Source organism: Kogia breviceps, chromosome X (genome assembly GCF_026419965.1).
Source record: "Kogia breviceps isolate mKogBre1 chromosome X, mKogBre1 haplotype 1, whole genome shotgun sequence".
NCBI classification, from domain to species: Eukaryota; Metazoa; Chordata; class Mammalia; order Artiodactyla; family Physeteridae; genus Kogia; species Kogia breviceps.
Genome location: NC_081330.1, coordinates 72,442,208 through 72,452,050, shown reverse-complemented (window position 1 = coordinate 72,452,050; position 9,843 = coordinate 72,442,208). Strand labels below are relative to the sequence as shown.

Genomic DNA, 9,843 nt, shown 5'->3' with positions numbered 1-9,843 from the left:
AACCACAATTCTACTTTTGGTCTCCATAAATGTACCTATTTTTCTAGACATTTTCACCTAAATAGACGCACACAGTATGTGGTCTTTTGTGAATCAGCTTCTTTCATTTAGCATAATGTTTTCAAGGTTCACTGATGTTCTACCATGTGTAAGTACATAGTTCATTCCTTTTTATTGCCAAATAATGTTCCATTGTATGGAAAAAATATTTATCCATTAATCAGCCAATGAACATTTGGGTTGTCTCTTTCCCTTTTTTTTTTTTTTTTTTTTGGCTATTATGAATAATGCTGCTATGAACATTACTATACAAGTTTTTCTGTGGGCATATGTGTTACATTATTTTGGGTACATACCTAGGAGTAGAATTGCTGAATCATATGATAACTCTATTTTTAATCTTTCGAGGAACTGCCACACTGTTTTCCACAAAGGCTGCACCACTTTACATTCCCACCAGCAGTATTATGAGGGTTCCATTTATTCGACATTCTCACCAACACTTGTTATAATCCATCTTTTTTTTTTATCATAGCCATCCTAGTAAGTGTGAAGTGGTATCTTATTGTGGTTTTGATTTGCATTTCCCTAATGACTAATGATGTTGAGCATCTTCTCATGTGCTTATTAGCCATTTGGACATCTTCTTTGAAGAAAAATCTATTTAAATCGTTCATCCATTTTTAATTGGATTGGCTTTTTATTGTAGAGTCTAGACACTAGATCCTTATCAGATATAAGATCTGCTAATATTTTTGCCCGTTCTATGAGCTGTCTTTTCACTTTCTTCATAGTGTCTTTTGATACACAAACGTTTTTAATTTTGACAAAGTCCAATTTATTTTTTCTTTGATTGTTTCTGCTTTAAGTGTCATATGTAAGAAACCATTGCCTAATCCATGGTCACAAAGATTTACACCTACGTTTCCCTCTAAGAGTTTTATGGTTCTACCTCTTATATTTAGGTCTTTGATCCATTTTTGAGTTAATTTCTGTACAAGGTGTGAGGTAGGGGTCCAAATCCATTCTTTTGCAAATGGATATCAAGTGTCCCAATACCATTTATTAAAAAGACTATTCTTTCCCCCCATTGAATTGTCTTGGCACCCTTGTCAAAAATCAACTGACCAAAAATGTGAGCGTTTATTTCTGGACTCTCAATTCTATTCCACTGAGTTATATGTCTGTCCTTATGCCAGTCCCACACTCTTGATTACTGTAGCTTTGTAGTAAGTTTTGAAATTGGAAATGCGAGTCCTTTAACTTTGTTCTTCTCTTTCAAGATTCTTTCGACTATTCTGGGGTCCCTTGAATTTCCATGTGAAATGTAGGATCTGCTTGCCAATTTCTGCAAAGAAGACAGCTGGAATTTTGATGGATATTGCCTTATATCCATAGATTAATTTGGATAGTATTGCCATCTTAACAATATCAAGTCTTCTGAACTGTGAACATGGGATGTCTTTCCATTTTTTAAGGTCTTTTTAATTTCTGTCAACAATATTTTGTAGTTTTCAGAGAGTAAGTTTTGTACTTCTTTTGATAAATATATTCCCAAGTATATTATTCTTTTTAATGTTGTTGTAAATAAAATGTTTCCTTATTTTTCATTGATCCTATAGAAATATAATTGATATCTGTATATTGATCTTGTACCTTGCAACCTGGCTGAGCTCACTTATAAGTTCTAGTAGTGTTTTAATGGATTCCTTAGGACTTTCTATATACAAGATCATATCATCTGCAAACAGAGATGGTTTCACTTTTTCATTTCCAATCTGAATGCCCTTTATTTCTTTTCCTTACCTAATTGCTCTAGCTCAAACTTTCAGTACAGTGTTGAATAGAAGTGGTGAGAGTAGACATCCTTGCCTTGTTTCTGATCATAGGGGGAAAGCACTCAGGTTTTCACCATTAAGTATGATGGCTAGCTGTGGCTTTGTTTGTTTGTTTGTTTGTTTGGCTGCGTGCAGGCTTTCTCTCTAGTTGCAGCAAGTGGGGGCTACTCTTCGTTGCAGTGCGTGGGCTTCTCATTGTGGTGGCTTCTCTTGTTGCGGAGCACGGGCTCTAGGCACACAGGCTTCAGTAGTTGTGGCGCACAGGCTTTGTTGCTCTGCGGCATGTGGGATCTTCCTGGACCAGGGCTTGAACCCATGTCCCCTGCATTGGCAGGTGGATTCTTAACCACTGTACCACCAGGGAAGTCCCTGTGGGTTTTCTGTATATACCCTTTACCAGACTGAGGAAACTCATTCAACGTTAACTTTTTGAGTTTCATCCATATTGTTGTGTGTCATTGTAGATTATTCATTCTTAGTTGTATGACGTTCCTTTGTGCGATATATCAAATATATCACAATTTATTCCTTCTACCTTGTTGATCAACTTTTGGTTATTTTCCAGGTTTTTAGCTACTACAAGCAGTACTGCTATGAACATTCTAGTAGGTATCATTTGCTGAACCATGTGTACATTCCTATTGAGTATAAACCTATCAGTGGACTTGCTGAGCATAGAATGTGAGTATACTTAATTTTGAAATTTTATGTTCGACGTTGCCAAACTTAATTTCAAAAGAACATTAACAGTATTGGATAATACACTGAATTTTAAGAGAATTCATAAGTTCATAGTGATGCTTTTAAATGGCAGGGGGAAGCTCTTCTTTATAGAAGAACACCAGCTAATAAATCTACAAGAAATGCTAGAATTCAAAACTCACCGTTTTGTACTCACCAAAGTAATAACTGATTCAGATAAGCATAATCAATAGATGATCCTTGAGTGATGGAAAACAAGATATTCACATGATCTCAAAGTAGCACCCCACAGTTTACATATTAATTACAAAAGGAAAGGTACCTACATTAGTTTTCTATTTCTGCCGTAACAAATTACTACAAATTTATAGGCTTAAAACAACACAAATTTATTATTCCACACTATATAGGTCAGAAGTCCAGCACTGCATGGCTGGATTCTTTGCTCAGGGTCTCACATGGATAAAATCAAAGTATCTGCATTCCTTTTTAGATGCTCTGGGGAAGAGCATCTAAAATTCACTTCCAAGTTCATTCACGTTGTTCGTAGAATTTAGTTCCAAGCAATTGTAGGACTGAAGTCCCATTTCCTTAACATATGATCTTCTCCATTTCCAAGCTCTAAAGCATCAAATCCTTCTGCTTTGAATCTCTCTGACCTCCCCTCTTCTACTTTTAAGGGCTTCTGTGATTACACTGGGTCCACTAAGGTAATCCAAGACAATCCCCCTGCTTTGGATTGGTAACCTTAATTATATTTGCAAAGTCCTTTTTGCCATGTAATATAACACATTCACAGGGAGAGAAGGTCATGGGAGCCAAAATTCTGCCTACAACAGAACCTGTACAGTGAAGAGATCTAGGGGGAACTACCTTAACCAAATGATCAAAGTTAGCTTCACAACTAATGGGACAAATTGACATTCTGTCACTCCAGATGTGATGTAATGAGCAATACATATCATCCATGACATATTTTTGCCAAAAAATTTTAACCTGAATCTAGTCATGAGGAAATAATCAGACAATGCAGATTGTGAAACATTTGACAAGACAAAATACAACTAGCCATGGGAAGCAGCCGCATAGCACAGGGAGATCAGCTTGGTGCTTTGTGACCACCTAGAGGTGTGGGATAGGGAGGGTGGGAGGGAGAGGTAGAGGTAGGGGATATGGGGATATATGTATACATATAGCTGATTCACTTTTTTATACAGCAGAAACTAACACACCATTGTAACGCAATTATACTCCAATAAAGATGTTAAAAAATTAAAAAAATTAAAAAGACAACTAGCCAGAACTCTGCAACTGTCTTGCAAGACAAAAGAAAAAAAAGCAGGAGAATTATTTTATTTATTTTATTTTTATTTTATTTTTATTTTTTAACATCTTTATTAGAGTATAATTGCTTTACAAGGGTATGTTAGTTTCTGCTTTATAACAAAGTGAATCAGTTATACATATACATATGTTCCCATATCTCTTCCCTCTTGTGTCTCCCTCCCTCCCACCCTCCCTATCCCACCCCGCTAGGTGGTCACAAAGCACCGAGCTGATCTCCCTGTGCTATGCGGCTGCTTCCCACTAGCTATCTATTTTACGTTTGGTAGTGTATATATGTCCATACCACTCTCTCACTTTGTCCCAGCGTACCCTTCCCCCTCCCTGTATCCTCAAGTCCATTCTCTAGTAGGTCTGCGTCTTTATTCAGGGGGATTGTTTTAGACTACAGACATTGGGACTTCCCTGGTGGCGCATTGGTTAAGAATCCGCCTGCCAATGCAAGGGACACGGGTTCGAGCCCTGGTCTGGGAAGATCCCACATGCCGCAGAGTAAGCCCATACGCCACAACTACTGAGCCTGCGTGCCACAACTACTGAAGCCTGAGCGCTTGGAGTCTGTGCTCTGCAACAAGAGAAGCCACTGCAATGAGAAGCCCATGCACCCCAATGAAGAGCAGCCCGTGCTTGCCGCAACTAGAGAAAGCCCACGCACAGCAACGAAGACCCAACACAGCCAAAAAATAAATTAAATAAATAATAAATATTTTTTTTTTTAAAAAGGAAGACATGACATTATAAAGTGTGTATTTCTCAATTGGAAATTTGATATTTTTTAAAAACAAATATAAAGGACATTATTGGGGCTATTGGGGAAATTTGAATGTGGACTATGTGTTAGATGATGATAGTGTATCAGTATTAGTTTCCTGTGCATGATAATGGTATTGAGGTTATGTAGGAGAATGTCCTTGTTCTTAGGAGACATGTGCTGAGTATTTAGGGATGAAGTGTCACAAATAGGTCAGCAAAAATAATGTGCATATGTGTGTATGCACATGCATGCACATGAGAGTGTGTGTAGAGGGAAAGAAAGAAAGCAAATGTGGCAAACACTGACAATTGGTGAATTTAGGTAAACAATATATGGGTATTCATTACACTACTAAAATTATCCATAGGCTTGAATTTTTTTTTTTTTTTTTTTTTTTTTTTTTTTTTTTTTTTTTTTTTGCGGTATGCGGGCCTCTCACTGTTGTGGCCTCTCCCGTTGCGGAGCACAGGCTCCGGACGCACAGGCTCAGCGGCCATAGCTCACGGGCTTAGTCGCTCCGCGGCACGTGGGATCTTCCCGGACCAGGGCACGAACCCGTGTCTCCTGCATCGGCAGGCGGATTCTCAACCACTGCGCCACCAGGGAAGCCCTAGGCTTGAATTTTTTTAATTAAAAGTTTTAAATGATCACCTTCTTATAGATGATATCTCACTTTTTCTACTTAACCCTGTAATCCATCTGGAATTTACTTTGGTGTATGAAATGTGATATTATATATATTATATACATAAATAATTTGAAGTTTTGTCAAAATACTAATCAGTTGGCCTAATACAATTCACTAGTCATTTTTTCTTGACTGTCTGATTATGTCTACTTTATCATGCAGTAAATTCTCAAATATACTAGCATATAGCTCTGGATTCTCTATTTTTCATTGATCTATGTCTGCTTTTATGCCAGCACATTAAATTTAGTTTTTAATTTATAAATTACAAAAGCAAAACATGTAAGAGAGAAAATAAAAATCCACTTCCACCCACTGTGAGATCTCCACTGTTAACAGTTTGTTTTGCTTTCTTAGAGAATCTGTGCCTATACAAGAAAATATACACATAATTTAAATACAGATAACTTTTTAAAATTCATTTATTTATTTTTGGCTGTGTTGGGTCTTCATTGCTGTGTGCGGGCTTTCTCTAGTTGCGGAGAGCGGGGGCTATTCTTTGTGGGGGCGCGCGGGCTTCTCATTGTGGTGGCTTCTCTTGTTGCAGAGCACGGGCTCTAGGCGCGTGGGCTTCAGTTGTTGCAGCACGCGGGCTCAGTCGTTGTGGCACGCAGGCTCTAGAGCACAGTCTCAGTAGTTGTGGCACACGGGCTTAGTTGCTCCGCGGCATGTGGAGTCTTCCCCAACCGGGGCTTGAACCCGTGTCCCCTGCATTGGCAGGCGGATTCTTAACTACTGCGCCACCAGGGAAGTCCCCAGATAGCCTTTTAAAATACAAATGTGATTATACTATACATGTTCTTCTGTTTTTTTTTCTTGAAAATATATTTTGAACTGCTTTCCAGATCAGTATTCATGGGCCCCCCTCACTTTTTAAAATGGCTGTCTAGTGCTCCACAGTAGGGGTGGCCCATAATTTATTTAACCAGTCCCCTATTTATGCACATTTATGTGGTTTCTAGTTTCTTTTCCCAGCACATTTTAAATAATGGGTGCTTTAACATATTTTAACATTTGTTAAGGCAAGACTTACTCCTTTTACAAAGTACCCCAAGCAGTTTATTTTTCAAAGTGAAACAGTCATTTCACAGTCATTTCTGCTATCTTGCTTGTTTTGAAAATGAGATTTTGTTCCAAAGCGATTGATATACCGAGGCGATAATGTTAGCAGAATGCAAATTTCGCCTTTGCTTATGTGCAGTTTGGTCTATGGGAAACAGTAAACGAATGCAGAAAACTGCACCCAGATAAACCAAGCTGTGCAGGAATACACATGCAGGACACATGCATACTCTGCAGACATCTACCAGCTACATCAGTTCACCAGGAGAACTTCAGTCCCACCTATCCTTCTGGTGTTACAACTTTGCATCAAATTTCGGATAACTCTCTTTCCACCACTTTACAGTAATTCACAAGCTAAAGCCATTCAGTGCCCACTTCCACAAGCAAACTTTAGGTCTTTTTCAAGTTAAAGTGCCATATTTATTGTAGTATTCACGCATTTCTTATCATTTAATTGGTGTAAAACTGTGATACCATTTTGATTAATCTCCTATCTTTTTTGTGTCACTGACAAAGATTTGTAGTATTGTGCCTCTAACCCCATCTTACCCATAAGCCATGTGGCTTTTATTGCACAATTTTGCATAGCCGGGTGATTTTCAGAAATGCGTATGTTGCCTAGAGCAGAACTGACTGTATTGAGTTTCCAGAAAAACTTTGTTGAGGTTCTGAATGGAATGATAATAAATCCATAAATCCATTTTAAGAGAATATTCTGATATATTTAGTTTTCCTATCCAGAAACAAAATATTTCTCTTTGTTAAACTCATTTTATATTTTTCAATTAAGTTTTGTAGTTTTTCTTAGGTCATATGTATCTCTCATTGAGTTTATTTTAAAACATTATATATATATATTTATTACATGTCATAGGATCTCTTTTGCTGTATTTTCTAACTGGTTATTTATGGTGTACAAGATTGCTACTGATTTTTGGATATTCCTCTTATCTGGGGAATACTCCAGCATACAACCACATTATCTGCAAGTCATATTTTTGTCTCTTCTTTTCAAATATTGATTCCTCTTATTTCTGTTTCAAATCTTATTGCACTAGCCAGAACACCCAAGACAATATTAAAGAATAATGGCAATAACAGGGATCCTTGTTTTATTTTCAGTTTACAAGGGAGTAAATATGATGACTGTTGGTTTGGGATTTCCTTTACCGCATTAAGAAAATGTCCTTCTATTTCTATTAATAAAGTTATTTATTTATTTTTGGCTGTGTTGGGTCTTCGTTGCTGCGCGGGGGCTTTCTCTAGTTGCGTTGAGCGGGGGCTACTCTTCATTGCGGTACACAGGCTTCTCACTGTGGTGGCTTCTCTTGTTGCAGAGCACAGACTCTAAGCACACGGGCTCAGTAGTTGTCGCGCGCGGGCTTAGTTGCTTCACGGCATGTGGGATCTTCCGGGACCAGGGCACGAACCTGTGTCCCCTGCACTGGCAGGCAGATTCTTAACCACTGCACCACCAGGGAAGTCCTATTTCTATTTTTTAAAGTTATTTTATTAGGAAGAGATGTTTACCACACTGTTCCACATAAGATGTTTCCTTTCATTTTCAATTATCTCTTTTGTTTGGCATCATATTAGCCACACTGAACATTTCAAACCTCTAAGCTTTTGCCTAGGCTGTGTCTGTTATCTAAAATGCCCCTCCTCTTCTTAGCTTAGAAATGCCTACTCATGTTTCAAGACTGTATTACACAGGCCTTTTTTTAAAATACAGAAATCCCACTCAAACTAGTATAGGCAAAAAAGGGAATATATTGGCTCATATAAATGGGAAGTGCAAGGAAAGATCTCACTTTAGGAACAGTGAGATGCAAACAATGCCACCAGGCTCCCTCTTTCTAGGCCCTGTTTCTCTCTGCTCATCTCCTGCCATGGGTCCCCTCCATGTGGCAGCTTGTGGTGGGGAGGTAGAGATTGAGATATCCTTACAACTTGTAATCTAAGAAAAACTCTGAAGATCCAGTATCTTTGTCCACATATCAATCTCATATGAGGTCTCTGGCTGGCCCTACCTGAGACCTGTACCCAGCCCAGGCTTATGGGCTACCATGAGTGGTCAAATCTGGGACCTGTGCCCACCTCTGCACTCAGGGGTGGAGTGGAAGTCTTCTGCACAGTCCCAAGGGGACTGTATGTGACAGAAAGGGGTGGGTCTCCACAGGTCAGACCAGGCAGATGTCTACTGTTAGAGAGTGAACCTCTTTTCTCTTTCTGCCTCCTCACTACTCCTCTCTAGGAAGAAAACTGACTAACCTGACTAATGATTTTGAGAGAAGGTACTGGGTATGTATGGCTCCACTCTTCCTGAGTTCCCACTTTTGAAGCCATCCTGCCTACAGAGAGGGTGCATTCTGATTTGCTCTCTGTGAGGGTTGCCTAGGTTGACCGACCAGGTGAGTTAAGTCTCTAATTCAGGGCAGAGAATTAAAGAAAATTAAAAGGCCCACTTGACTGCAGCTCTAAAGTCATGTCCACTCAACAGTTTCATCAGTAAGAATGCTGACACTTTAATCTCCATTTACTGGTCTCCTATGCCTTCTCAGTTGGTTAGAAATTATGAAGGGGGAAAAGGAAGCATTATGTATTGACTCCTTTGAAACCTTAACATCCACTACTCAGGTAGTGTTAATTTCTTGTTCTCCTGGTTTTGTTTGTTTTTGTTTTTTCCAACAAAAATTAGAAGGATTTTAATATCCAAGTCTCCTTTTAGAAAGCAAAATTAATGCAATGCAAATAAGAACATTTAACTAATAAAATTAACAACAAACCAAAGTAATTTTGTTACATAAATTAACCCATTTATTATAGGCTAGCAACGTTTCAAAAGGTGGTGCTTCTACTGGTCCTACAATTCCTTCAGACTTCTGATGGCAGACTTTATTGTGACAGCAGAAGTGGTGGTGTGGTCCAAGCACCACCAGCTACCGTTTTCATGCAGGAACCACAGTGCCAAATGCCCATAGCTCATCTCTTCATCTTGGTTTTGCCACCGAAGGAGCAAGTGTACTTTGCGTGCTGGCCTATTTCAATTTTCTTCACCATTTTCCTGAGGGAAGCACCATAACGGGTCCCGTATTTACCCACAGTTCCAACCTTCTTGGTACGTTTAGCCATGTCACCAAAACCTAGGTCCGAGCCCAGAGAGCTTGTTCTTCTGTTTATATATCTAACATAGTACTTCTTCTATAAAAGAATAATCGTATTCAGGGACTTCCCTGGCAGTCCAGTGGTTAAGACTCCATGCTTCCGATGCAGGAGGTTCAGGTGTTCGATCCGTGGTTGGGAAACTAAGCTCCCACATACCACATGGCCAAAAAAAAGAATAATCGTGTTCATACTTTTCATATCCCCCACCAGGCAGGGCTTCTCAAGTATAAAGATCATTTTATTCTTCTTCTAACCCCAGCACCTGGTATCTTGCTAAGTTCCTGGTC

General features: G+C 38.9%; 1 pseudogene; it reads right to left on the bottom strand.

Moving 5' to 3' along the window:
- Positions 1-9,245: 9,245 nt before the first annotated feature.
- On the bottom strand, positions 9,246-9,523 carry LOC131748386 (large ribosomal subunit protein eL43-like; annotated as a pseudogene).
- Positions 9,524-9,843: the final 320 nt, after the last annotated feature.